At 36.9% G+C, this 27,805-nt stretch overlaps 1 protein-coding gene and 1 pseudogene across 12 annotated transcripts in view; one reads left to right on the plus strand and one right to left on the minus strand.

Moving 5' to 3' along the window:
* FOXP2 (forkhead box P2) overlaps positions 1–27,805 on the minus strand; it is a 612,246-nt gene that overhangs the window by 272,419 nt on the left and 312,022 nt on the right. The window lies entirely within an intron of this gene.
* LOC109453477 (ATP synthase F(0) complex subunit k, mitochondrial pseudogene) lies at positions 11,297–11,472 on the plus strand (annotated as a pseudogene).

Consider the following 27,805-nt stretch of genomic DNA (forward strand, 5'->3'; position numbering starts at 1 on the left):
AAAGAAAATGTTACACTCTGCATGTTCGTTTTCACAATCAAATTTTGCTTAACATAAAAGACTCTGAATATATTACATTACATAATCAAACTCTCTTCTTTTTATAACCCTATGGCTGGGTATGTGGATGGGGTAGGGGGATGTCACTAAGTGAAAAATCTTAACTTGGCTTCCAAAATAGTAGGTCAGTTTAGAAATAGATTTCTAACCAGAATGTGATATTTCCTTTGTCCTTATTATAATTTCTTATTTCTAATGGCAAATTCTTACAAACCTTTTAGTTTTTTGAATGCCCTATTAGTGATGCCATTGTTGTGTCACTGATAATTCAAAACAAGCACATTTCAAGGACTAACATAGTAAACATTTTGTTTTATTTACTGCAATCTATTTTTAAAACATACTGAGTACCTACTATGTGCCATGCACTGAGCTCTATTACAACCTCTCTTGCTTTTCCTTGGAAATAATTATGCAAAAGAATGTATGAAAGGTCAAATTTCTCCCAAATTGGATGTGATCAGTTGTAAGTGCCCTGGACCACTGTCAGCTTCTAGAAGACTTGGTTGTTCTCTCTGGTGCAAAGGGATCTCTAAACAAGACACATCGAATGAGCTAGGACACTGATTAAATACCATTCTTGAAAGCAGCAGAATAAACTAACAGGAAGAAATGCCCAGTGCTATCAAAACTGTAACACTGCCACAATCAAATCGGTGGCATTTACCAAATTGCAGCTACCATTTCAAACAGATAAAAGCTGAAAAACACATTTTAACAAACAGAAACATGGCTGAACTGCCTGCATTGTTCTACAGCAGTCCTGTGAAATTCCTTTATTTAAAAATGGATATCCATATTTTTAGTGTTATGCTGATCTTCTATTTAAGCGTACATAAAAATCATAATTGCAGAGGGAATTCTATGCTCTTTCAAATGTGTGGCTAACTCAAGTAACAGGTGTATTGTTTCATTGTCAGAAAGTTGAGTGGGGAAAACAATTTCATGTATATGTATTTATTTATTTTAATCAGCATTTTAATAAATACACAGGCTTGAGGATAATCCCATTTTCTTTTCCATAAGTCTAAATACAGTCTTACATTCTTTCAGTAATCCAAACTCCGAGCCAGGTAAAGAACAGGCTCTCCATTTGAGGGTGTGAAATAGTGCAACACAAAGTGCTATGGTCGCCACTTGAGCTTTGCTCCAATGCTGCAATTAAATTACAACCTTTATACCTTCTCCACGCTCATTTTATTCATATCCATTTAGGTATGTATTTCACCCTCCTGTCCCAAAATGTAAATTCAGTGAGAATGGGATCTGTTTCTATACAATGTTGTATCTACTAATATGATGCGCAGACAGTCAAAGCCTTCAAATACTGAATCAAACACTTAATAGATGAAGGTGGAACGGTGTTTTTTGACCATTGCTACGTTCACCTATTATCTACTGATTCTAGCAGTTCTGTTGAAAGGGGTAGTTCAGAGAGGGCTTAGCTGAGAAATGCAAACAAGTGTTGGTGGCCATATGTAAGGAGGATATCTTTTCCAAAAGCAATGATAATTGTTTTCTCAAGACAACACATTACCTGTTATTCAGAAGTGAACTGTGCTAGTGTATCTGTAGTGATCAATCTCACAGGCACTCCCATAGTTCATGGTAAAAGAAAGAAACTTCATCACATGAAGTACAAATGCAAATATTTATTGAGCATCTACTATATCAGGCACATTATAAATGTTTTACACGCATTATTTCCAATCCTTGCACCTAGCCTTAAAAATAGATAATATTCCTCTTATTACAAACTGAGGAACCTGGGACACATATAGGTTAAGTTGCTCAGGGTCAAACAATATTTAATCCAGTCTTCAAATTCCAGTGTTTTCACTCAACAGTCTGTGTTCTTCCTGTTGTGTCACAATGTCTCCCTAGCCAACTAGGTACCATCCAACTTCTATACACAGAGTACTGTGTTAGGTGTTGTGAGGAGGCAGGAGAGGGATCCATAGTGAAACACAATCTAGGCTCTGCCCTGGAAACTTCCAGGTAAGCACTGGTAACACAGGTAAGCGATGGGTCTTATCTAGCCTACCTAGAAGATAAGGTAGAAGATGAGTGTACAAATGCCACCTGGTGTGAGTTCTGAACTCTGAACTCTCTGATCTCCTGGGAGATCAAGGAAGCTTACGTGGAAGAGATTCCAGGATTGGAATTGGTCTCCCAATGAATAAGTAGGATTTCTGTAAAAAAAAAAAAAAAAAAATGCTTGAGAATGCTCCAAGCAAAGAGATGCAACGCTGAAAATAATAATGATGAGCTGCATCGTAGGACTGGTGTACGGTGCAGTGACCGAAATGGACTCGTGAGTACATGAGGAGCGGACGGAATGCGTAAGGGGGTGGCTGCACTTGAAATTGGAGAGACTTGAATGTCAGGAGGAGTCCGAACTATATTTTTTAGTCAACAGGAGTATCAAAACTGTTATCAAAGCTGGAGAGTGATAAGATTAGAGGCATTTTAGGAAAGTTAACATTGACCTGTGTATAAAATAAAATTAAGAAACCGGAGATGGAAAAAAAACAATTGGAAAAAAATTTTTAGTAATAACTCTGCTGTGAGGACTATTATCTTTTGTATTTTACAAAGGGGGAGACTGAGGCAGAGCCAGATTAAGTAACTTGCCATGGTACACAGCCAGTTAACAATTAGTATGGGAAAAATAGAAGAGTTAAGTATTCAGTTAACGTATTCATATGAAGAAAAAAAGTTCAAGAGTCAATAAAATATTCATTAAAATGCATCAAGTTTATTCTTTACTGGAAGTAACTCACTTTTTTGTAAGTTCTTTAAAGATGAGATAAAACTATTTTTGTCTTAATCACAAGGCAGGATGATTATAATACAACAGTGAGATTTTTAAATGTCTATAGCTACACTTAGCATTGTATACACTCCATCCTTAGATCTGGCTAAAGTAGGAAATAATACCACTGAGTGTGTGAAAAGGAGGTATCTAATTTGTATAATGATTAGCTCAGGAGAAAAATAAAAGCTAGAATAGACTATATATCTCTAATGAAAAATTATAATTTATTAAACAAGTTTTAATCATTTAACTGTTATCAGATTCTTTAAGGCAATATTATTTTTTTCCAACAACAACAAAAAATGTCTAGAAAGTGTTGACTTGAACTTTAAAATAATTGTCAAAATTTTCCAGTAAAAGATATAAAATATGCTAAATCAATGGTAATTAAGCAAAAAAGGTAACTTTTCTCTAACCAAATAAACAGCTCACCCTTACATTTAAAAGGTATTTCATTAATGAGAAATTATAGAACTCTTTAGAATTACAGCAAAAGAAAAAACAAAGGTTACCAATAAGACAATGAAGAAGAGGTAGCAAGTACTAAAGTATACTTGCAAAACTGAAGGTTTGCTTTCTTCTTGCCACTTTGAATTTGTAATGAACAACTGCTTTTCCTTAAATATGAGATCATCAATGATGTGCAAAGCTAGGACACACATTCATTCTATTACTTAGTATGGGGCTGGGGACATGACCACTGTTACTTATTATGGGCTAGATGTGAATTAGAATACTGACATGTTTTACTCTTTAAGATTTTCAGGAATTATAGCAGCAAACTATTCTCACATAAATTTTGACTTAAAAAATAATAAAGGACAAAAAGTAAGGGTGAAATTTGTATTTTAAATTATGGTAGCCCAATCTGCTAACAAGGCTATGTTATGTTTTTGATGCCTTTTTATGATAAAAAAATAAAAATAAGAATAATTTGATGTCAAATGTGAGTACCAAAGTTCATAAATAAAATATGTAAATAAAGCATTTCAATTACCATTATTATTGTTCTGTTTTACAAATAAAATGTTACTGAAATATTCAGCTTTATGTTTTGTAAGGAATAAAACAGGAAGAAAAATAGTTTCATAATGTCTGAAAAAAATTTTATATGTCATTTTAAGCAAATTTTTAAAATGTGATAGAGTTAAACATGCATTTATTATTTATAAAATACCATAAACACACAGGAAAAAAATACTGTTAAATATTTACACAGAAATAAAATAAAGAAGGACTTATACTTTAGAAAAACACCGTTTGCTCATAAATATGATTGTGTGTTTTTTTCTTGATGGCTGCTGAGGGAAAAGTATTAACAGATGGTCATTCATATTGTTAAAAAGAATGATATAATATTTGCACTAGCACTTCTCACTATGTAAAGCATTGTTCTTGTCCCTTCTCTGAAAACCATTTCTAGCAGTTTTAGGTGAAGAACCTAAGATTACAAAGGCCACAGGGCAGACTGCTGTTAGCACCAGGTTTTGACACTGTCGTACGTTCTGAAGCGAGTAGAAACTTCCAAAACATTGCTACATTCCAACGGAGGAATTGCACTGCTATGTTCTATGCTACTGAAACACCTCCTTGGTGGTCTGATACGTGACTGTTCTATTAGTAAAGCAAGTTAAATTGTAATTCAAACTATTTATCTCTCAGATATCACTAAACCTTCCATGAATATTTTATTTACTATTTAAAAATTGATTTTGCAGATTGTGGAAATTATTTCAAGAATGCAAATATCAGTTTCTCACACATTTAGACAGTTTTCACACTTTACCTTCCTCTGATACACAAAATTTGCATACAGTGTAATCTGATTTATTTCCATTTCACTTGCTATTAGCTCTACCCTTTCTCTCTTATTCTCTTTCTTCATTCTTTCTCTCATTTCCTCCCTGTCCTTCCTTCCTCCCTCTCCCCCCTCTCTTGTTCTCGCTCTACAAGTTAACAAAACAAGCGGAATTCTCAAAAAATACTTAAATGTTTCCAATTTTACTTAGTCATAATTTAATGGCCATGTTCACCTACAGTAACATAGGGAAAGGTACTGTATAAAGACAGACATAGATATGGAAGGGAGGGAGGGGGAGAGGAGGGAAGAGGGAAGGAGGGAGGAGGAGGGAGAGAGGAGGGATGGGTGAAGGAGGGAGGAGAGAGGGGGAGAGAGAGGAAGGGAGGAAGGAGGGAGGAGAGGAGGGAGAAGGAGATGGGCAGAGGGGGAAGAAGGACGGTGAGGGAGGGAGGAAGGAGGAAGAAAAGGGAATGAGGAAACAAGAGAGGAAGACAGACAACATAAAGAGTGTATTTATGACTTGAAAGAGACACTATGGTCTGTACTTTTTCTAGCCTCTAGAAAGAAAAAGCACGTTTGGGATATTGAAAAACACTTTCTCTTTTATCTTCTTTGTTAATTTAGTTTTGACTCAAACCTTTTTCAGGATAGAAATAGAATTATGTAAGTGAGAAAGTTATACATAATGAAAGAGCAGTTTCCTCATTTTCTAACAACTATTTTTATAGTGCCTGGTGTTTTAATAAGTCTTATATAATGGATATCTGGAAATAAAGCTATAATGTGTACAAGAAGGATTCAAATCAGAATAAAGAAATCATCACATTTAGTTAAGTCTATCATGCCATGCCCATATAAACACTGCTCAACAAATATTAAACTAACCATGGTTATAAAAGTTAAAGCTTCACATTTCAGTTGAGTTAATGTTAAAAGTAACTTTAATTATTTTTCAAGACTATAAACAAAATTAGTTTGTTGGACAATAAACTAATATACATGCCAAAGCAAAAATGTTTATTCCTAGCACAGAAAACTCTGAGATTATTTGAAGTGGACAGGGTAAAATAAACTCTACACAGAGGTACACTTGATTTTCAATTTGCTAAAACTTTGCCACCAGTACTTTCAAGCAGTCTGGTGTTCAGTTTTCCAATGAGACTCATCATATGTTGATCATTGCATATATGTATACATATATACATATATATATACACACATATATATACACATATGTGTGTATATATATATATATATATATATATATATATATATATATATATATATATATATATAAAACACCTTTTTCTATACATACATAGTCTCACTGGACTAAATATCCAGCTATCTCTTACTAAAATTATTAGCTGTCTTTCACAGGCAAAGTTTTAGTTTTCAATTAAATGTATTTTGGAAATGCTGACTGTAAAAAATAAGAAAGTAATGGTTAGCAAAGAAGGGCCACTCATATTCCTAAGACAAACTGTATGAGCACCACATGAGCACAAAAAGAGAGCAAGTGCACTACTTATATATATTCTCCAAATACAAAACAAAACAGAAGTCTCAGATCAGAAACTTGACTCTCATAAAAACTCTGTTAATACTAATGCAAAGACTACCGTGGGTCCTAGGTATCAATAATAGCAACGCTATGTAACCATGTGTATCACTTACACTTTCCTTAAGGACATCTATTTTCACTTACCCTTTAAACACTACTACTTACCACCAGCAGGCAGCACTGTTACATCTTTTACCTGCTACCAATGTTCATGTCACACATGCCATCTGTAACTTATTTCATGTTACCTGACCTTGGCTTGCATTTGAGCATCATTATTTTGGCTCCATGCTATTTATTTTACAGATGTTCTTATCTTCCTAAAAGCAAAATTAGAACTAATAATACAGTATCAGCAATGTCAGGTACAGAATATGTGAACATCAAGTAGGGAGTGTGTAAGTAATGGATGCTACTATTTCTTTCCACTTAATTATTCCTTATTACAACTTAAAAGAAACTGCAATTAAGTGTATTGTGAAATTGTTTGATTTAACAAGTTTAGTGTTAAAGACTTTTCATTTCTGATGTTATGTAGTCACTAAACTATTGCTTTTATAATAAGGATTGTATGAACCTTGATATTAAAGCACCTTTTAAAATTACCTATATCTATTCTTGCAGAAAAATGAATTAAGGTATAACAAATTATTTAGAAATCCATACACATAAATTTATTAGAGAAAATATGATATAACGACACTCGTAAACAATTTATATTCTACAACTTAATACTAGGAAACGTATTCACTTGACAGAATCCATCCTACCTTAACCAAAATTATTATTTTCTACTTCATCAAAAAGCACTTAAATGTAAAATAGACCAACATCAAAATATATTAAGAGAAATTCTTTGGTTCCTTTACTAACTAATCAGAGATACACAGAAAAGGACCTTTTAAGTTTAATGACACCTGCTCATTAAATGATGCTAAACACTAAAATACCATGAACAGCGGGGAATTTCAGTTTACATTAGAGAAAAAAAAAATAAAAGGGTAAAAATGACTGAAGTTGGTCAGCTCAAGCTGATAGGGCACTTCAAATGAATAACCGAAGAATAAAAGAGACACTCTAGGTTAAATTAGGTTCTCCCATTCCTTTTCTTCAAAGTGCTTAACTTCACAAATTTTATTTGAATTAGCTAAACTGCCCAAATCAAAGCAGATATAAAGTTAAACAGGCAACTACACTTCACAATAGTTTACCTATTATACAACAGGTAAAATTTTCATTTTAAAAAAGTGATTTTGATTTTTAAATGTGAATATTCCTTTTCTTCATTGAAGCAATTGATGTGTGTCATGTCTAAGAAAACACTGCTCCACAGACTAAACATATACAAAGCTTCAGATGAATAGATTTGTGTAAATAGTTTTATTCATACAATTTTATTCTCTCACATAAGTGAAAAAATTTTCCTTCCAAATACCAATATCTGATGATAAAGTATTCTGTAGCCAATTAGAATGGACTGCACAATATTTTATTTCACATACTTTTTAAATTGTAGAACATTTTCCTTAGTTTATAACTTTTTATTTAGCATGTGATTTTTTCTTGTTTGAATCATATTTCCAAACTCTTATTTACATTTGCCAAACAGTGGCATTTCTCCAGGTAAAGTGGACTAAACCCTGACGAAACTGTACGGTTGTCATCATCTGGCATGGACACCTCCCTCTCCTTCATTACTCCTTTACCTCTACGCAACTCAGTGTCACCCTTGCTGTGCTGCTTACTCCTTTATAAACGGTAATGCCATTCAGGAAGTCCCATACTGTCCTAGCGAGGTCACACTGCCCTCCAAGGCGCGCGGCCGGCCTGCCCTACAGGAAGGCAGAGGAAAGACGGTCCCTCTTTACCACAAAGATGAAGTTGCTGATTAATAAACTACATTGGCTAGTAAGAAGTGTTCTGGTCCCCGCGGAATTGCCCTGCAAACTTCAGACCATACGGTGTATGCTTTTTGCTACTTTTTTTGCATGTACAGCTGTTGTTATAGTCTGAATATTCATGCTCCCCACCTCCAAAAAACCCATATGTGGAAATCCTGATCCCCAATATGGTGGTGTTGGAGGTGGGGCTCTGGGAGCTGATTAGGTCGTGAGTGGGGGGGGCTCAAGCTGGGAGCAGAGCCCTCCTAACAGAGACCCCAGGGAACTCCCTCGGCGCCTCAGCCACGGAGGTTCACGTGAGGAAGCAAGACGTCACCAGACGCTTCCTCGGGCAGCGCCATGACCATGGACTTCCTGGCCGCCAGAACCGGGAGAAATGCATGTCTGCTATTTATAACCCACCCAGCCTATGGGATTTCTGTGCTAGAAACTGAATGGACTGAGGCAGCCGTGCAATGAGAGGCTCTGGAGAGGGGGCTCTCCTGTCAGGCACTTTTCGTAAAAGGCAGATAATGTCCTTGTCACTTCGGAATATTTACTAGTATTTTGTAGGAATTTATATCTGTGCTTCATTTAGGCCATATAATTACTCGACCCATGAATTTAAAAATGCAAAAGAACAAATAAGGGTAAGGGCTAGGGTAAGCGATGCTCTTTTCATATCACTATGGTAGCATTTCTCAGGGACTAGTCACAGAACTCAAGTTTCCCAAGACAGTCTGCAATAAATAGGTTCCATCGGAAAAAATACTTGCATGTCTTGTAGATGCATGAAGACTGTAAAGCTATAAAAGGCTATGAGAATTGTAAAGAACAGTGATACCCCTTTTTCACTAAATCCCATATATGTACCTTAGTGTTTTGGGAACCTATTTTGCAAGTCTGAGTCTTAAGAATTCCTTGCAAATGAACTACACAATCTCATATCAGTATTTCTGATATACAAAAAGCTGTGAGAATCAAAAGGTATTTTTATTTGTTTGTTGTAATTCAGTTGATAAAAATCGACCTAACTTGAACTTATATGTCAGTAAAACACAAACTAACATGAGGCTGTGTTTGTACGCATACATGCATTTCACTGAAGATATGCTGCTGTGTTTGATTATAAAATACTGCCCTGATTCTCCAGGGGCTTTTACATAATATACAGAATATCTACCCCATTACCTTTCTTTAATCCAAAGAATTCTGAACTTTGAAATCTATCTCACCAGGATTTAGGAAAAGAGATTGTGGAGCTGTACAAACTAAGCAGGTAAAGAATATAGATATAGTTGGTAAAGAACAGTCAGTAGAACAAACAAAATCACTGGTATGAGACATGTTGCAGGATTTTTGTAATGGAATTAGACTAGAAACACTTGAACAAATTATATGGTCTGAGTCAGCTTGTTTACACCAGATCACATCCTACCAGGCACACAGTAGGTCCTCAATAAATATCTGTTTACTAGATTAGATAATTGATGAAGTCTAATGCTGATTTCAGTAGTAACTGTGTAAACTGTGTGAAAAAAGTGGATATGTATCTGTTACACAGTATCTCTAGAGGTGGGGACCCTAGAACATCAGGAGAAGGCATTTTGACATTGAAAGGATCATTCCTTGTATTCAAATACTTCTGTTTTAATTTAAATTAATGTCTTCCTCTTAATTTATAATCATATAAACATGTATTATAACCAACAAAATGTATTCAATGTTTCAATTTCTTCTATCAATTAAACAAGTCAAACCTATTTAGTCTTTTCTCTAGAAATGGTATGATAGACATTCATCTCTTCCATTTTGCTCTCTTCACTTGCTCTATATCCTCTTATTTCAGAGTAACAACCTCAGCTGTACACAGTATTTTAAAAAGTATGCTATAATAACATCCGATTCAGTCTGATTCCATTTCAAACGCTAACCTGAAGTTTGCTATGCTGCACCCTTGGCCACAGGTGGGAGATCAGCAGAGCACAGAGACAGGGCAAGGGTTTTGAAATCTAACAGACCTGCCCTTGACCTTCAGCTCCACCTTAAAAATAAATCACTGAACTGCAAGACAATTACAATCCCGAGACTAAGTTTTCTCCACTATTAACACGGGAATGGTTACTACTGACCCTGCAGCATTGTTTGAGGGTTTAAATTGGGTTAAAATGTGAAAGGTGCCTGGTGGGAAATAAGAAACCTGGTGCAATGGGGGGAAGGGGAAAAGAGAAGTGGGAGGAGGCTGGGGACTGAAAAACGTGAAGTTTTATGCCTCTAATATCTGCAACTCAAGGGAAGAAACCATTGCTTTTAAAAAACAAAAGATTAGAGTGCAAACTTTCTGGAAGGATATGTACAAAATGTCAATGGTGGTTTTCACAAGTAATACTAGTGTTAATAATGTGTGTTGTTTCCTTAATATTCCTCCACTTATTGGAATCTACTATGATAGGTGCGTATTACTTTTGAAATTTAAAAAAAAATTGAATGCATTTTTATTTTTAGGAAAATGTTTCAATATTTAAAGAGCTTTAACTATGTATAAAATTAAGTCTTGAGGAGATTTTTAGGCTTCAATAATTCTAGAGAAATGAGCTTTTAATATAAATAAAAAAATATTAGAAATGAGGGAGTTTCATCAAATCCATTGAAATTTTATTCTCTTACATAATACCCTGGTCCCTACCCTCACCAAAAAATTCGTTAACTATAGGTGTTTACTTCATATTACCTACATTAATATATTTTAGAAGTTATTAATAAAGCAATGTGTGTAATTTACTTAAAAATTATTAGTGAATTTGAACTTTTTCTTCATTTTCATTGGTCATTTTTATATTTTCTTTTGAAAATTGTTCACAGCTTTTCCCCAGTTTTCTGGTGTATTTTATTGATTTTAAAGTGTGTTTTTATAATTATTAAGGACATTTAAGTTTTCATGTATTTATTGCAAATATCTTCCCAGTTTATTTCATTTTTATATAATCTGACTCCTTTTCTCATTGTGGGTCTTTTTATTTGATCTCTGTTTAAAAGCATTTGCCTAACCCAAGACTAAATTAATATCAGCATAATTTTGTTTAAGTATTAGATGACTACAATTTCATATTTAATTAAACATATTAAGAATTTGAAACAGTCTGCAGAATTCCTGCATTTTGCAAGGTTGAATCATGGCAGGTCCAGAAACTGATGCCCAATTCCATTTCACTCGAATCAAAAAATATTTCAACTCTTTACGCTCACAGGTAGAATGAACTGTGTACTGGCCACATAGGGAGGCATTGCTCTGCTGGTCTTATACTTCAAGTTAAGGTCTGAGAAAACTCCAGCTGCGAAAGCAACATAAAGAATTCTAACTGTACCTCATCTGATAACCCATGTCGGGAGAAGCTAATGCCAACTCATCATGGGATACTCAATTTGCACAAGAAATTATGAATCTGAAAAAAAAAAAAAAAAGAATTTGACACGATAGTTTTGGGGAAAAAAAAGTGTAACTTTTTAATGCAAATGCTCAAGATTTTTACTCAAGATTTTTATTGAAAATCTATCCCTTTGCTCAGTTTAGAATGCTTTCCTTATTATATGTTGATTTTTAAAATGAAAGGTCTATATTTAGGGATATCTATTACAACACCTTATCCAGTCTTCTCTCTTGGTTAATGCAATCACTCTCTACCCAAATTCTCAACTAAAAAGAGAGATTGAGAGAGAGAGAGAGAGAGAGAGAGAGAGAGAGAAAGAGAGAGAGAGAGAGAGAGAGAGAGAGAGAGAGAGAGAGAGAGAGAGAGAGAGAGAGAGAAAGAAAAAAGAAGAAGGCAAACTCAGCTTCATCTTTGAGTGTTTGATCCTTTCCCTCTTCTGGAATGTCCAGCCTCCTTCTCCACTTATCACAACTGTTTCAGTATGACTCCTTGGCATGGCTTTAATCATCCTCATCAGAAATGACTTTTCCCTCCTCTGCACCACTATATGGTAACACTGCTACTGTGCCTTGGATTGACCCATTCAGACAATGGTCAGCATATTTTATTTGTGGGTGTCTGGCCACTTCTAAAACACATCCAATAAAATACATTGAATGAATAGCTATTTTGCCTAACATCAATTCCAGTTCTCACAGAAAACCTGGGAAAATACTTCCATAGTCACAAACTTACAGAGATGCTGCAAGTCTGGTACAGACGATTTTTTTCCTGAAATGTTGGAGAATAAGTTACCAACCGTCTTTCCCACCACCTCCAAATACTTCAGTGTGTGTTTCTTACAAGCAACTGTTTGTTACAGTGTGGGCCATCAAAGCAGGACATTGACAGTGATGCATTCTCAGCACCGCCTGATCTGCAGCCTGCTTTCAGGTTTAGTCACTCGGCCCGACCAGTCTCTGTAGCAAAAGGATCCTGTTCCGAGTCACACCTTGAATTAGTTTTCCTGTCTCTTTAGTCTGTTCCAGTCTTGAACAGTTCTGGTCTCGCTTTGATTTTCATGACCTTGACACACTTCAGGATTACAAGGCCAGTTATTGTGTTGATATGACTTAATTTTGGTTTGTCTGTGTTTCCTCATGGTTAATTTCAGGTTGTACATCTTTGGCAGACATCGTACAGAAGTGATGCTGTTTTTCTCATTATATTCTTTCAGGTGGTACATGAGTTCATGGTATCTCTTTACTTACAGTGTTCACTTTGATCACTTGATTAAAGTGGTATCTGCCAGGCTTCTCCATTGTCAAGTTATTCTTTTCTTCTTTGTAATTAATAAACATTTTGTTGGGAGTTATTTTGAAACTATATCAATATCCCACTCCTTCCTTCCTCATTGAACTTTCAATTTATATGTGTGTATGAGTGTATGTGCATTTCATATTTCACTCTTTACGAAATGGTTTAAAATTGTTTACTTTGTAATTAAATTACTTATAATTATTACTTATTTACTTTGATTCTCCAGTATGACTAATGGAAGCCTCTGCAAGTTGGTTTCCATGTCCTTGTAGCACGTTCCAATCATTCTTTAAGTTTTTACTTATTTTTGCCACAACAGTCATTTTCTAATTTCTCTGCCCAGTTATACAATGAGACATTTCTCCAAGGATCCCAGATTCCTCCTGGAGGAAACCCGTATTTAGAAGGAAGATCTGGGTCTCAGGTATACTAACTTCTTTTGGGGTAGTGCTATTTCCAGGGCCTCCCAGTAAGAAGTAGAGTTAGGGAATATATGTTATATACATTTGGTGTATATATGTGTCAAATATTCCATATTTGTAGCTTGGATGATGGAAAACCTAGCTTCCATATCGTTAATACATTCACTTATTTGAAACACCTGCTGTGGGCAATTTGTCTCTCATCTTCACCTCCACTGTTCTTTCAGTTTGGACTCCAACAACCATGGCTGCCTGTTCTCCCACATGGGTGTTGCCTTCATGCTGCTGAGCTCTGACTCCACAACCTTCCTGTAGATACACTCTTACCATTCTCCTATGCTTGGACTCCCTACAGCGAGCCACTCACCCCAAGCAGATGCCCTCCTCAGTCCCCCGCCTGCGATACTCCATGCCAAGCGGTCCTTCTGCCGGATGTCCTCCTCCGTAGTCAGGCTCTCGACACCCTGGGCAAGACGTGTCTCCTTTGCAGGCACCTTCCGTACCCAGCTTGGGCTCTGACACCTGGCCTGGGTCACCCGAGTTCCATCCTGCTCCTTACATGTGTACCTTTTTTTACTGCCCTACCTAACGGCTTTAGGACTAAATAATTAGGAAGGGAAGAGGAGGGGAAAAGAACGGAGGAAATTAAAGGGGGAAGAGGAAGAGGAAGAGCTATTAAGTAGAAAGTTTCTTAAACACATGTGGCTAAAAATATTCTATACTGCTTTTGTCTTGGAGAGCATGACAAATGATATCAGCAACTTCTCCAGAACTGTAGAACTCAATGTCCTCTTGCCATTCTGGGTGTATTTTGCTGTGTTCCCACCAGCACATCTACAACAACCATGCTAAGCTCCATCCACACTGGACATTTACTGGCCTCCTCTCCAGAATCTCTCTGCACTGCCTTCTTCCAGAGCGCCTACCTGCCCAGTCACTGACTCCACACCAAGCACTGATGTGGAGCACGCACTGATTTTCTTAAGCCAGTAAGCTGATCTGACCCTCAGGCTATTGTAATCAGTCTAGAAAGGGGCCTGGACTAGGCCTTGGCCAATTAATCCATCCCACTCCCCTGGCCAGTGGCTGGGTCCAGGGTAGGTGCTTGACTAAGTTGGTCCAGAGTGACTTCCGGGAATGCGAGGACACAGTTCTACGTTCTTGTCTGCGCTGGTGATGTGAGGATGTAGGGCTTGCAGCCACTGCAAGAAGAGAGCCTGAAGCTGTGTGGGGACCTCTGTGGAGCCAGGCACTGAAAGGAGTCCAGAACTATCAGAGCCAGGGGAAGGAACTTATTGTTTACATTCGACCAGCATATCTTCACAGCCATGAGGCAGTTCACACTGTTTTAGTTATCTTCCCAGTAGTCTGATAAATGCTCATGGACTGGCTGCACAGAGGCATTCACTGTGTATTCCAAAAGACCTTCCTGCTGCTGGCTGTTTAAAACTAGTTGTTAGAACCATGCTCCCCAACCTACTCACTTCCTGAAAGCAAGTCAGGAATGAAAGACTGTTCTTGACAATACTGCATCCCTTCCTCATTTACCCTCAGCTGTATTTGCACCACCCTGGTTCCTAGGTTTCTGGTCCCACAGGTTCATATTAATTGTGACTTCTGGACAGTTCTGCCTGGCACTCCTCCGATCTCCCATTTGGGTTTACTGGATTTTAGCTTCCCAAGTGGATCTCAATACTGCTTGTTGATCTTCTGTGCGGGCCCCAATCTTCCCTTTTATTACATCTACTGAAGAGCTCTCTGCTTCAGTTCCCACCTTGCAGAGTCTCACCATCTTAGCATCTTCTGCCCCTCTCTGATTCAGGCACAGTGAACACATGACAGAATCCTCACCCTGTGTCATGCACTGTATTAAAGATCTTGACACCAGATTCTCCCTTGACATAAATAAGTTATAAAATATTCACAATTCATGCAATTAAAATATTTATTTTATTTTAAAATCACCACAGTGTATTCTGCTGGCATGCTTTTATTCTAAAGATCTAGTAATATTTTACAGTAAACAGATGAACTCAAATTAGAATTAATAAGGATGATTTTATTTTGATTTCTTACATTCCAAAACTATCAGTTTTATGTGGATATTTGAACTAAACATTTTCTTGGCTTATGACAAGGTCAGCTGAAAATTCTTAAAACCCCTGGTTAGCTATGGACAAAAAGGTCTAATTTTTGTGGTTAGTATCCTAACTTCTGAATTGAAGTACATTCTAAACAAGAATATGTTAAGTTAATAGCATGGACAGTACCACTACACCAGCATCACAGAGACATTTATCAGTCCCTGGAACAGGCCAGGCGCTGTGAGAGGATCTGCAGACCCCACGGGGACACCAATGTGCCCTGCCCTGGTGGAGCTGAGCTCAGTTGTGAGAGACAGACACTGATCCTGATCTATCACTCACAAATCATGCAGTGATGATACCCTGAAGTTTTCATTTGGATCTTCCCCTTGTATTCGCGTAGTCACGATCCCTTGAGTGAAATAGTTAGAAAAATATCTGACTGAGGAGTCTTAATCCAAATGCTCATGCAGGCTGAGTACATGTTTAACCCAGAGAAGAAGCAAGGTGGGAAATTTGGCACAGTAGCAGACGTATGTCCAGTGGGAAGGGATATGCTGTCACATGGAATGTGGCTTAGTGTTGTCAGAGCTTCCTGTATTTCTAGAGAAGACAGATGCTTAAATGTTGAAAATCAATTTAAAAATTATGGGGCCAAACAAACATGTTATGAGGATTTGGCCTGCAAGCCCCCAATGTGTAACGCATCACAAAAGCTGGAGCCTAGGTTTGTGATGAACCGGTTTAATACTTACTATCAACTCAAATCTCATGTAATTTCTCATGAACAAATTCCGAAACCACTCCTGAGCACTGGATGCGAAAGCCACCCAAGCAGCGGCATTCACAGTGCTGATGTTCACAAATTTTGTTACATTTCACCTTCATATGGTAATAGCCATTATTCTCTGTCTCTTTCCATTGTGATTAATTACTATTCAAGTTAACTATACCACATCCTTTCTTCTACTTTTAAATTCTTGAATTTTTTTTTGTATAAATCTTGTAATTATGTTGTTTTGTAATATTTAGGCCACAAAAACCCTTTAATTGTAACTAATTCTTCTTTGAGTTTCTTATGCATTTTCCTCACCATGAACGAATAAGTTATTCATGGTTCAAATCTTGTTTGATATTCTATGGTCTGCTTTGAAATTTCTTCAAGCTAAAATCATCTTTGTCTTGCCATATGGTGTTTGAACACAATTGGAGAATGATCAGTAATTTGTTCACATGCCATTGCTTATGAAGTACTTTCCTGTGAAAAATCCTATCTTTGCATATACTAGGTACTCTTTTATTTGGAGAAGAAAAAGAGCTATTCTTAGTTAGCACTTAAATTTTTACAAAAGGCTGTCAACCTTAAGTCGGCCATTTTTATCTCTAAGGCATAGGATCTATATCTAGTCTGTAAGTCACAATAACTTTTCTTTAGGTCCTCATAACCTTCACATGTTGGGGCTCAACTGTCATCTAGAACCTTGGTTAGAAAAGCAATTCATTTATTCCTCCAGAAATGCTAAAGTTGTTTCTCGTGAGTCCTCAGAAACATGTATAAATGGACTATGTTGTCTTGGTCTGTTGTAAAGTGAATTGTACCTTGTTGCACTTTGGGAAAGGATGCATTTTAGTACATACTGCATTTTATCAGGATGTACAATAAGCTGCTTTAGATAAGCACTGTCATATTCATTGTAACTATGATGTGGTGGGAAGTGCCTATTACATCACTCAGAAAAAGCTGGTCATTGACAAAGAGGGTATAGTAAATTGGGCTTAAGACAAATTTGCGGCCCCAATTTAACAATTATTGTAGCACTCTACTTTGTATGGATCTCTGCTTCGTACTCTCATTTATAAGATTCAAGGTTCCAACTTTTTATTTTACACTCCTATTTTACCAATGTATTCTTATAAGCTGTGTACATGTTTCTTACTAATTTTTCTCTAGGGTATAAATTCCCTAAATCTAAATATTAGCTTGTTAAGAAGTTTGGAAAGGAGAAAAATAAGCTCTTGCCAGTGGATGAAATTCAGGAAATGTCAAAATGATGTCCTTTCTAACAGTATGTTTTTACCAAATTTGTGAAGTTTACTTATTATAACTTGTGGAATGTGACTATCAGAACTTCTGCTGGTAACAGTAATGCCAATTTAAAAAAAAAACTAAAAAAAAACAGCAAGAAAGATAATGTGAAAATTCTAAAATAGTGGCAAGGAAACAATAGGTCATTCAATTTTTAACCCCCTAGAAACTTCACATTTCTATAACCCTACTTCCTAAGAAGGCCTAAGATTTTAAAATGCAAAACTCTTTAGGAGAAAAAAATAATAATAAAAGAGATGGCTTTCGTGTCAATTAAATAGTAAATTGTCAGATGGCACAAACTGTCATCTTAAGTGATTTCAACAGGAATACAACAGGAAACGTGTGGTAACAACTAGCTTAATGGAGAAGTTCATTTTGTAACTCAGTCCTGGGTCATGGAGGCCACCTGCCAAATCTGGTGAGCGTGAGAGAAGGACACCGGTATAATAGGTAAAGGAAAACTCTTCAAGATAGTTAAAGTGAAACAAATATGACCTGGGAGATTTGAATAACTGGTTGGCCAAACTTACTCTTTTGTCAAATTTTGTTTTAACTGACTTTATATATCAATGGCACTAATTGTGCACCTTTTTCCTGTCAAGTTACATATTAAAATATGAGCATTTAATATTGGGAGCTCCATAATTAAAATCTTAAGGCGAATTTTAAAATATATACAGTTGAAATAGAATACTGGGAGGAAGTAATTCTATTGTGAAAGGTCTTTCTGAATTTCAAAATATTTTATAGTTCTGATAGTGCTCTAATTTTCTTTTTCTGTGTGTTTCTCTGGCTCTGGCTCTGTACCTATCTGTCTGTCCTTCTATTTTTTTCACCAGCACTAACTTAAAATGTATTTTTATCTAATTAGTTTACCTGGTCTGTCATGACAGGATTTTATTAAGAAATGGTGGATTTTGTAATAATTTGCAGTAACATTTTTTTTTTTTTTACTGTGACTATTTTAGTGAACTCTACAAAGTGTATAACCTTATTCTATTCACTCAGTAAAACTGTTTTATGTGTCTATTGAGTTTGCTAACTTTTCTTGCATACTTATATCTTGGCCAAAATCTTATTGTTCAATGTATAGTGAAAAATACACACTTATTGGCCAAAATCTCCTGTCCTATTAAAAACAAAAACAAAAACAAAAAACAAACAAACAAAAAAACTTAAACAAATGGTTAAATCTAATGTGCAACCATTTCCCAAAGCAATCATATGTATTCCATTGGGAGAAGAAGAAAATTTTTAACAACTTGAAATGGACCTGTGTGATCCTCCTGCTAGCAATGAAATTACATCAGCGTTGTACTGTGTGGTATGTCGGTAGAAATGGAAGATAATTTCCTCAAGAGAAGAGAATACTTTTTAACAAATGCCCATGGCTGTAATGAAAAGTTTGAAGATTAGCATAATTTTAGCATGAAATAAGTCTATTCCCCAAAATATAGCTAGCTGTTCTCAAAGCCCATATGAACAATAATTTCTGTAAGATAAATAATCAAGAGATTGATTGAATAAATTAGTGAATGAATGAACAGAGCTTGGGAGGAAACTCTTATATTGACATATTTATATTTTCTTATCTATGTTTATACAGCATTTAACTTTTGGGGGTAAATTTTCATAAAATGAACTACCTATAATAATAAACTCTACTTTAATGTGTTACAAAAGACTGGAAAAATTGTTCCTCAGAATAAATTTTCTGATAAGTTTCAACTGTACACAATCTACTTTAACTATATGAAATGTGAAATAAATCTAAAAAAACACATTTGGAAGAAGAGGGGGAATATGATTATATGTGATTTTTTTCATTATTATACTTTTCTGTATTTTTAAAATACTTCAACAGTAAATACATATTTCTGTTGTATGGAAAAAGTAAAGAACTTTAAATATTACTGAATAATTACAATAAGAAGAGTCCCTGATATAAGATATATTCTCAGAAATAACCTGAGGCCTCTGATCCCCAAATAGTTCTGGAAATTATCATTCTCTCCTCTTACCTCTGCCTGGTTTTAGCATTTTTTTCCAGTGCTTTCCCTATTTATTAATCATAAATCTGGTTCATCATGGCATCCTCAAAGGTAAAACCATCAAAAACAAAAGAGAAGAAGGCAGGCTGTGGCTTCTGCCCTTCCCTTCCCATGGCTTGGTTCTCAGCTCCCTCACAACACCAGGTCGTCCAGGTGAAGCCCTTTTCTCTAAGGTAGCTTTTAGGACCTACGTGACCTAAGGTAGCCAGCATCTGGTTTTCCTCTTAGTTCTAGAATGTTCTGCCTTTAGAGTGAAAAAAAATCCCACTATTAGTATGATTTTGTGCTTTTGCTCTTCAATACAAAGTTTTTGGAAAAAAAAAAAAGTTTAAAAAGCTTTAAAAAGCAGAAAGCAGGAGGGTATAGGAGACAATTATTTTACCTCCTGTAACTTTCCCCTTTGCTGTTTGTGGTAAATCCTTTAAGGAACCTTAAATGGCTGTATATTACACTCTGTGTTATGTTCAGGGAAAGAAGCATAAAGGAGAAATGTTAAGAAGTAATTATTTTACACTTGATCAGGGATGTTAGAAACCCTTAACTGAAGTAAGAAGACATGGTTAAAAAGAGAAAAAAATCAAAAGGCAACAAGCAATGCCTCGTAAGCACCTACTCTGAACAAGGCATTCTTGTAGGCCTAAGACATGTAGCAGAGGCCTGTTGCTACCCCTCTTTTCTTCTAACGTTTGGGTAAATAAGTTCAATTCTGAGAGAATGAGTAGGAAGCCTGATTTGGGCCATGGCTCAGGCTGAATTCTCTAGCCAAGATTTAGCTTTAGGAACGCTGTTCTATGGCACTCTGTCTGACTTCTGTGTTTACTGCTCAGTCTGTTCCATGTTGGAAGTAGACGCAAAATGATTTAAGCCCCATTAACAGATAAGATGGACTTCTTCTGTGCTGTGGAAGGGCTTAAATTTTACTTGCAGTGAACAAAAGAGTTGTCAGTTATTTTCACAAGCAAAACTTTCCTCATAATTACGACAAATGCTACTAAGGTTCTATGGGAGCATCTACCAAGAGGACCTGACTGAACGTGGGAGGTCAAGGAAGGCTTTCTTGAGTAAGGGAGCTTTGAACTGACCTTGGAAAAAAGAGTTGTCGGGGCTGCCCAGGGAAAGGGAGAGAGGGGAGTGAGGATGCTGGGCAAAGGGAGAGACTCAGGCGGAACGAACATGTTACAGCCACCAATTAGGGAAGCCCATCTGGTCTACCTGTGAGAGAGAGGAAGTAAATGACAGTGAGCCAAGCAAGCATGGCTTTCTTCTTCATCCCCAGAAAGAAGCCTTGAAATGGTTTTAAGCCAGAATCAGACTTTTGTTTTTAAACTACTCAGTAGGCCTCCAGTGAGGAGAATGTTTCACCATGGGTGGGAGACTAGATGTGAAGAAAGCTTCTAGAAGGTCTTGGCAATAGCCAGGGGACCCATGACTCTCACCCCTCACCAGAAGCCTGGAACTCTATGAGTCCCAGCCCACTGTCTAGTTAGAGGTAAGAACACATCCTCATTCCAGCTCACTGTGGAGAGACGCCCTTGGTATCCAGTAGGGAACATGATTGCATATTTCCAACAGAACTAATGCCAACTAAGCCCATCTCATGCTATCAATGTTGTCATACCCTAATTCACCATGGCTAGATTGGACTTTTGAAGGCTAGCTGGAGAAAGCAATTACCTTTTTCACCTTTTTCTTGTACCAATTTTGTATTTACTCCCTGGGATAAACGTACTCCTCCTCTAAGTGGGACATGCTAATATCTGGCAATTCTTTATTTCTAACTCCAGTCTTTCTTCTTCAGTTCAGACAAATATTTTCAACTGACTCATTAATAGCTACGCTCACTGGATGTTTCGAAGGTATCTCAAACTCAATATTTCTAGTACTGTATTTCTTTCTCCAATCTATCTACTTTGAATTCCACATCATTAATAGCCAGAAATCCCAAAGTAATGTCACCATCTATCATTCTTTTAAATATTAACCAAGTCACCTTGCAAATACCTCAAATTTGGTTCTACTAATAATAATTTAACAATAGTTGATGCTTATTGGAAGCTTAATATGTGTCTGGCATCTGTGCTGGAAGTAATCCAGTTATCCCCATTTCGCACATGAAGAAACAAAGAGACAAAGAGGTTAAATAACTGTCACAGAGATTATAAATTATCTCCCAGTATTCTTCAGTTTTCTACCATGGAAATAGAACCCTCAATTTCTGGGTGGTTTTATGGCCAGCCAAAACAAAGCCTTTATTTCCTTCGAGCTTCTAACTAGGGAGGGCTTGTGCCTAGGATCTGAATCCCGGCTGTGCTATTAAAAGGAAGAAGGTATCTACACTTTCATTTTTCTCCTTTGCTTTTGGCTGAAATGAGAAAACAGTGGTGAATCACCCTGGACCACGCAGAGGAGAGCGACATTCTAGAGAAGGCAGAGCAACATGAAGAAGCAGCCTGGGCCCTTGAAAGCCTCGTAGAGCAGATCCGTTCTGACAGATTGTTTCCAAACATGGCCCAAGTAATCCCCCCCCTCCCCCATTCTGCAAGTCCTTTGCAGTGTAACTTTGCCATCCTTATCATCAAGGGGCATTTCCCCTCACTATAAATCTGGGCAGACTCTATGACTTGTTTTAGCCAACAGAACGCAGTAGAAAAGACACTGGGACACTTTCAAACCTAGATCACAGGAAGCCTTGCAGCCTCTGTTTCCATCCTCTTAGAACCAGCACCCACAACCAAAGGTTCACGCTAGACACCAGATGATGGGACCACAGGAGGGCAGAGGTTGCAGGTAGGAGAATCAGGCGGCTGCAGCTACAGCCAGCACAAACCCACTAGACATGACATAGAACCGAGATGTCTGGTACCCACTGTAGTCAGCCCAGATGACCTGATGTGAGGCAGAGAGGAGCCGTTTTCATGGAGCCCTGCCCAAACTCCTGCCCCTCGAGTCAAGAGCTTGTTTTTTTTAAGCCCCAAAGTTGTGAGGCAGTTTCTCATACAGCAAGATAACTAAAACAACCAGTACACAGACTTTTATGAAAAGAAATGTCTACACTGCAATCAGCCACTATCATTTTGTGTCCCTGAGACATGAGTGGAGCCTTGATTCTAGCGATGACAGTAACAACCATGTCTTCCAGGAAGTGTCAGAGACAAGGTGGCCGGCTCCAGGACTCAGGGTCTGCACCACAGACTTACACTCTACAGGAGGGACCGAGGGGAAGGAGAGGAAGAGACACATTTATTCATGGGAAAACATGTCTTTGTTCCAAGTAACTAATGAAATATCCTTTATTGTAAGATAAAAATTAGTTTGATGTTCATTAAGGATATTATGTAAACTGACAGACTTCCTATGTATTTGGCTGATAGGTAAGACCTATAATACAATTTCAACCTCTATCAATATTTTCCTACAAAAGTCATACCATTCCAGGAAATCTGCGGTGCCCACTAAAGCATAAGATGTGACCTTTCTGCAGTTTTACCTTGTAAGTGTTTCTTTGAAGCCCTTTTTCTCATTTTCACTCAGCCCCGCCTTTTTCTGTGCAAACTGTCCTGAGCAGCCTAGTCCAGCGAATACCTATAGCACTGCTGCGCCATGAATTTGGCAGGTCAGGTGTATAGTTTTGTGTGTCAGTGTTTTATGTATTACAAATTCCCAAGCTTTTTTAGGGCCACTCATTGCCCGATGGAGTGCCTCGGTGCTAGAGGGAATTGCAAATAAGAGTAAAGCACAGTTAAAGAAGTTACAGTGTGGTGGAAAGACCAACAACAGCACACAAATGATTCTAAGTCAGAGAGTAAACAGTGGGTCCCCAAAGAAGCCACTGGAACTCCCTAATTTCACTTGATAGAAGCAATAAGTATGTCTTTTCCTTTCCTAAGAAATTACAAGCTTCTTCAAAGCACAAACTTTGTCAGATGCTTTGGGTCCTTTACAGCCTGTAAGTTGACCATTTTGCTTACTGTGAATATACAAAATACATTAACATTTTTGCTGCGACATTTGTCTATAGTCAAATGATATTTCCAGATCACTGACTGCGGCGTTCGACTTTACCCCACGAGCTCAGTGTTCCAGAAAGGAAGTTTAGGAAAGCAGATGTACATTTTGATATATTTTTGTGTTTTTCAAGAATGAGTAACAATAGGAAATTTTTACACTTTAAAGTAATCATTTATTTTAATAAAATGTAGCATCTTAATTGTATTTACTTAAAAATATAAATACCGTAACTATTTTCTGTGGATTTTTGACACATTTTGGAGAACAAACTTGAAATCAATTAACAGTAAAAAAGTTAAGGTATTTTCTAGATTCACTTAAGGAACACAAAAAAATGAACACTTAAAAAATGATAATTGTTTTAAGTCTCACATTATTTTGAATACCTGAGGAAACATTAATAAAGTTTTACTTTATTGAGACTAAAAATATGTGAACAAATTAAATAATATTGCAACAAACTCCACAAGACTGTCTTAATACTTTTACCAGAACTTCGTGTGACATATGAAGCTTGAATAAATAATCTATCACCTTAAATTTATACATTTTTTGTTCTGAAAATATTACTTTAACAATATTTTTAAATATTTGTAATCAAAATTTGCCTGGCATACCAAAGGACTATAGACTATGTGTAATGATCTTTTCTAGACTAATTATGTTGAGGTATAAAATGTCAAATGAAAGAAAGTTGTATCACTGACTTAATTACTGCCTAAATCTAAAATGTGTACAAGGAAATGGAGATGAAATGGAGAAACAGAGGAACGTGGGAAGGTGAGTGGATAAGGCGATAACTCTGCTACTTACATTCTGTGCTCTTTTGGGCAAGCTACCGTGTTTCCCTGAAAATAAGATCTAGCTGGACAATCAGCTCTAATGCATCTTTTGGAGCAAAAATTAATATAAAACCTTATCATATCATATCATATATCATATCATGCCCGGTCTCATAATAAAATAAGACCAGGTCTTATTTTTATTTTTGCTCCAAAAGATGCATGGGACCTGATTGTCCAGCTAGGTCTTATTTTCAGGGAAATATGGTACTTGAAGTTCTCAGAACCTCAGTTTTCGCAGATGTAATGGACAGAAAGGTACCTCTTTAACACAGACATTGGAAGGCATAAGTGATCGATGTATGAAAAGCACCTAGCCAAACAGCTCACATACAGTAGCCATGCAAACAATTACTACAATTGTTATTTCTATTTTGGGTACTTTGAAAAATCCACTGTCTTGATGGCCCACTTTTTTCTTCTACAAGAAAAGAGTATTGGCTTTGATTAGAGAAATTCAACACTGGTCGTTTTCTAAAACAAAACAAACAAACAAAAAAAGAAAGAAGAAGAAAAAACTGGAAACAACACTGGGTTGCAAACTTTATATTTTTCCAAGTAAATGAAGTAATAATTGAAAGAGCCTTCCCTTTGGAATTGTTTGTTTGTTGTCACAAGCCACTTTGTCATGCATGCTTGGCATCGGTTCACAGGTTGTGCTTGGGTTGTATTTTTTCTACTTCGAAAAACATATATGTTTTACATCAAATATAGTTTATCTGCATATTTTTCTTTTATTTCTTGAAATAATTCTTATTTCTTTTTGTTATGTACTTATGATAGTAAATGTTACAATAACATCTCTGCTGTATTATCACCTAAAATTAGAAGTACTAAGTGAATAAGGAATATGTCTATTTAACACTTTTTGTTTTGCATCACAAACAACTGGCAATCTAATAAAACTTTATAAGAACAACTCTGGAAGAGAAAATTCCAAGCTTGTATTTTAGATTATAACCGAGGGTTGTCTCAAGTAATGTAAGACAGCTAATTCACACTAAATTATTTCACTAAAATCAAAACAATCTCCAAATATGCAATTTCTTTGCCTTAAAAATCTGTTCTATTTAAGATAAAATTACGAATGGTCATAGCAACAAATATGCACATTAATATACATAAAGCAATAAAAATGAAATTAATGAATGTGAAGGCACTTAAAATATTTAAAAGAGCCACATATTTAGATTATTGTTATTTACAAAACAGGTGTCTTCTTTACTGAAGAAAAGTAGTCAAACACAAATCCGAATTTGTTATTAACTATTTCAAACACAAAGGAACTCCAATAGTTACTGAAATGGAGCTACCTGTGCTGTCATCTTGAGTTTGGGGTGGGTCCACTCAGAAGGTCAGTGTTTTCTTGCTTTGTGTGTTAGGGTGAATTGCTCAGGCCTGACAACATGCTGTACTTTGCCAGGCTCAGACACCAGGCTGGCATGCTGATGAGGTCACCAGACATCAATGACATGAGCACAACTAGAACGGGGCCAACACAGGTACACATTGCTAATTTGTTCATCTCTGCTGGCCGAAAGCCAACTGCATGGCAAGTGGATGCCCCAAAGCTGTTGGGGTTCCTTTGCTTAGAGGAGGATTAGACACCGAATCACTGCAAACCTGGGTGACCTCTGTCTACAAACTCCTTAATGAACCTTACAAGTAAACTCATGAGAACACATCTGAAGGGTCAGGGAATGCTCATGCCATGAAGAGTACCAGGTGAAAAAGAAAAGCCAGAAGTAGAAAAAAGTCATCTGAGAATGACATAAAACTTAATCAAATTGTTAAAGTGCAAAGCAGCAACAATACAAAAGACATCATTCTTTTCCAATATTTTGAATTTTGAACAAGTACAACTCAGTATCATGAATTGATTTAGCGCAATTGGGTTCAATCAGAACATTGAAGACATTTTCTTTACTCTCATGATATATTTTTATGTGTGATATAACAATTTCAAGTGAAAATATTTTCCATTAGGACCCACCTTCAAATTTTTAATATAAATGAGCAGAGAAATATAATTCCTTGTATATGACTTTTATAAAAACAATGAATGGTATGTACATCTAGAAAAGAAGCAAAAACAGTGCAATGGAATGAATATGTAATACATACAATAAAACGTAATGTGTTGTACAACACCGTGGAAATCAGTCAGTAGGGGTTTTAACAAAAGGATACCAAATTTCCACACAGCAGAAGTGTATAGCAAAAAGCTCTATTCTGGTAAGTGTGACATAATATAGTAAGTATTAAAATGAATTATGGGTACTGTTTGGCTGTAATGGCGGTCATTAAGGAGAGGGGCACGATAGGAAGCACCGAGTCACTCATTAGGATCTTCAAGTCTTTGTTTTGGTGGAGCCTACACCAGACCGGCTTACTCGTAGCAGGAAGGGAAAACGAAAGGGTCCAGCTGTCGGTGCTGCAGAGATGCTCAGTCTACAGGCAGATGGCAGTATCTGAGGGGCTCAACACCCCAGATTTCAGACCCGGTAAGCATCAGGAGATAGTCAGGAAAGGTTTAGAAAAGGAGAATAGTTGAAGTTTACCAAGTCAATAGAAGAAATGTTCACCTCACTGATCATCCTTTGGGTTATTTTTCTGCTTCAGTCTTCAGACCTGTCCCTTGTTACTGCTTTCCTGACTCCAACCTCAGCACGTCTCAGTGGTCCAGATACTGTGACTTAGGCGCTTTCCAGCATCCTGGAACAGCCCCTCTCCCGCGTCCTCTGCCTCCTGGCGCACCTTTTTCAGGACCTGTAAGCTCTGCTCTCAACACAGCTCTCCATAGTTATGGCACTTCCAGGTCTCTTTCAAAAGATGATTTTTTTTTAGAGAAACTCTTAGTTATCAGACTTCTACGTTCAATTAAGTCATTACATAGGTGACTCTCAAGTTAAGCAGAATAAGCAGTATTTTGATAGCCTGCTTGTCAAAAGAGGGAGACATTGAGCAAACTCCTATGAGACTATACTGTGCTGAGTATGAACTGCCGCACGAGACCGTCTGTATTTGAACCTTGAGTTTCCCATCAAGTGACTGTGAGCCTTGTGCAAGTAACTTAACCGCTCGGCCTCAGATAATGCCATCAGCCGCCTGAAAGGATTGTTAGGAGAATGTGATTTAGAAAAGCTTAGAAAGCACCTAGCATACTGCCTGGTACAGTACGTACTGCCTACATGTCAGAGGTTGGTGGTACATGTGTCATTTACAATCAGGAGACCTCCTCCAGGTGGGTGACACAAGACTCTTGGCATATGAATGACCCCTCACCTGGGTTAGCAGACTCAAGGCCACCACTCATCCCCCTACGCTTTGCTTAAAGATGGCAACAGATTCTTGGCTACTCTTCCCATTACGAGACGGACGCTAATTCTCCTCCTCCTAAAAACAGACTGGCCTCACTGACTGGCTGGACAAATAGAATGTGACGACGGAAGTAACCTT

Source organism: Rhinolophus sinicus, chromosome 8, assembly GCF_057876585.1.
Source record: "Rhinolophus sinicus isolate RSI-liver-muscle chromosome 8, RSI-T2T, whole genome shotgun sequence".
NCBI classification, from domain to species: domain Eukaryota; kingdom Metazoa; phylum Chordata; class Mammalia; order Chiroptera; family Rhinolophidae; genus Rhinolophus; species Rhinolophus sinicus.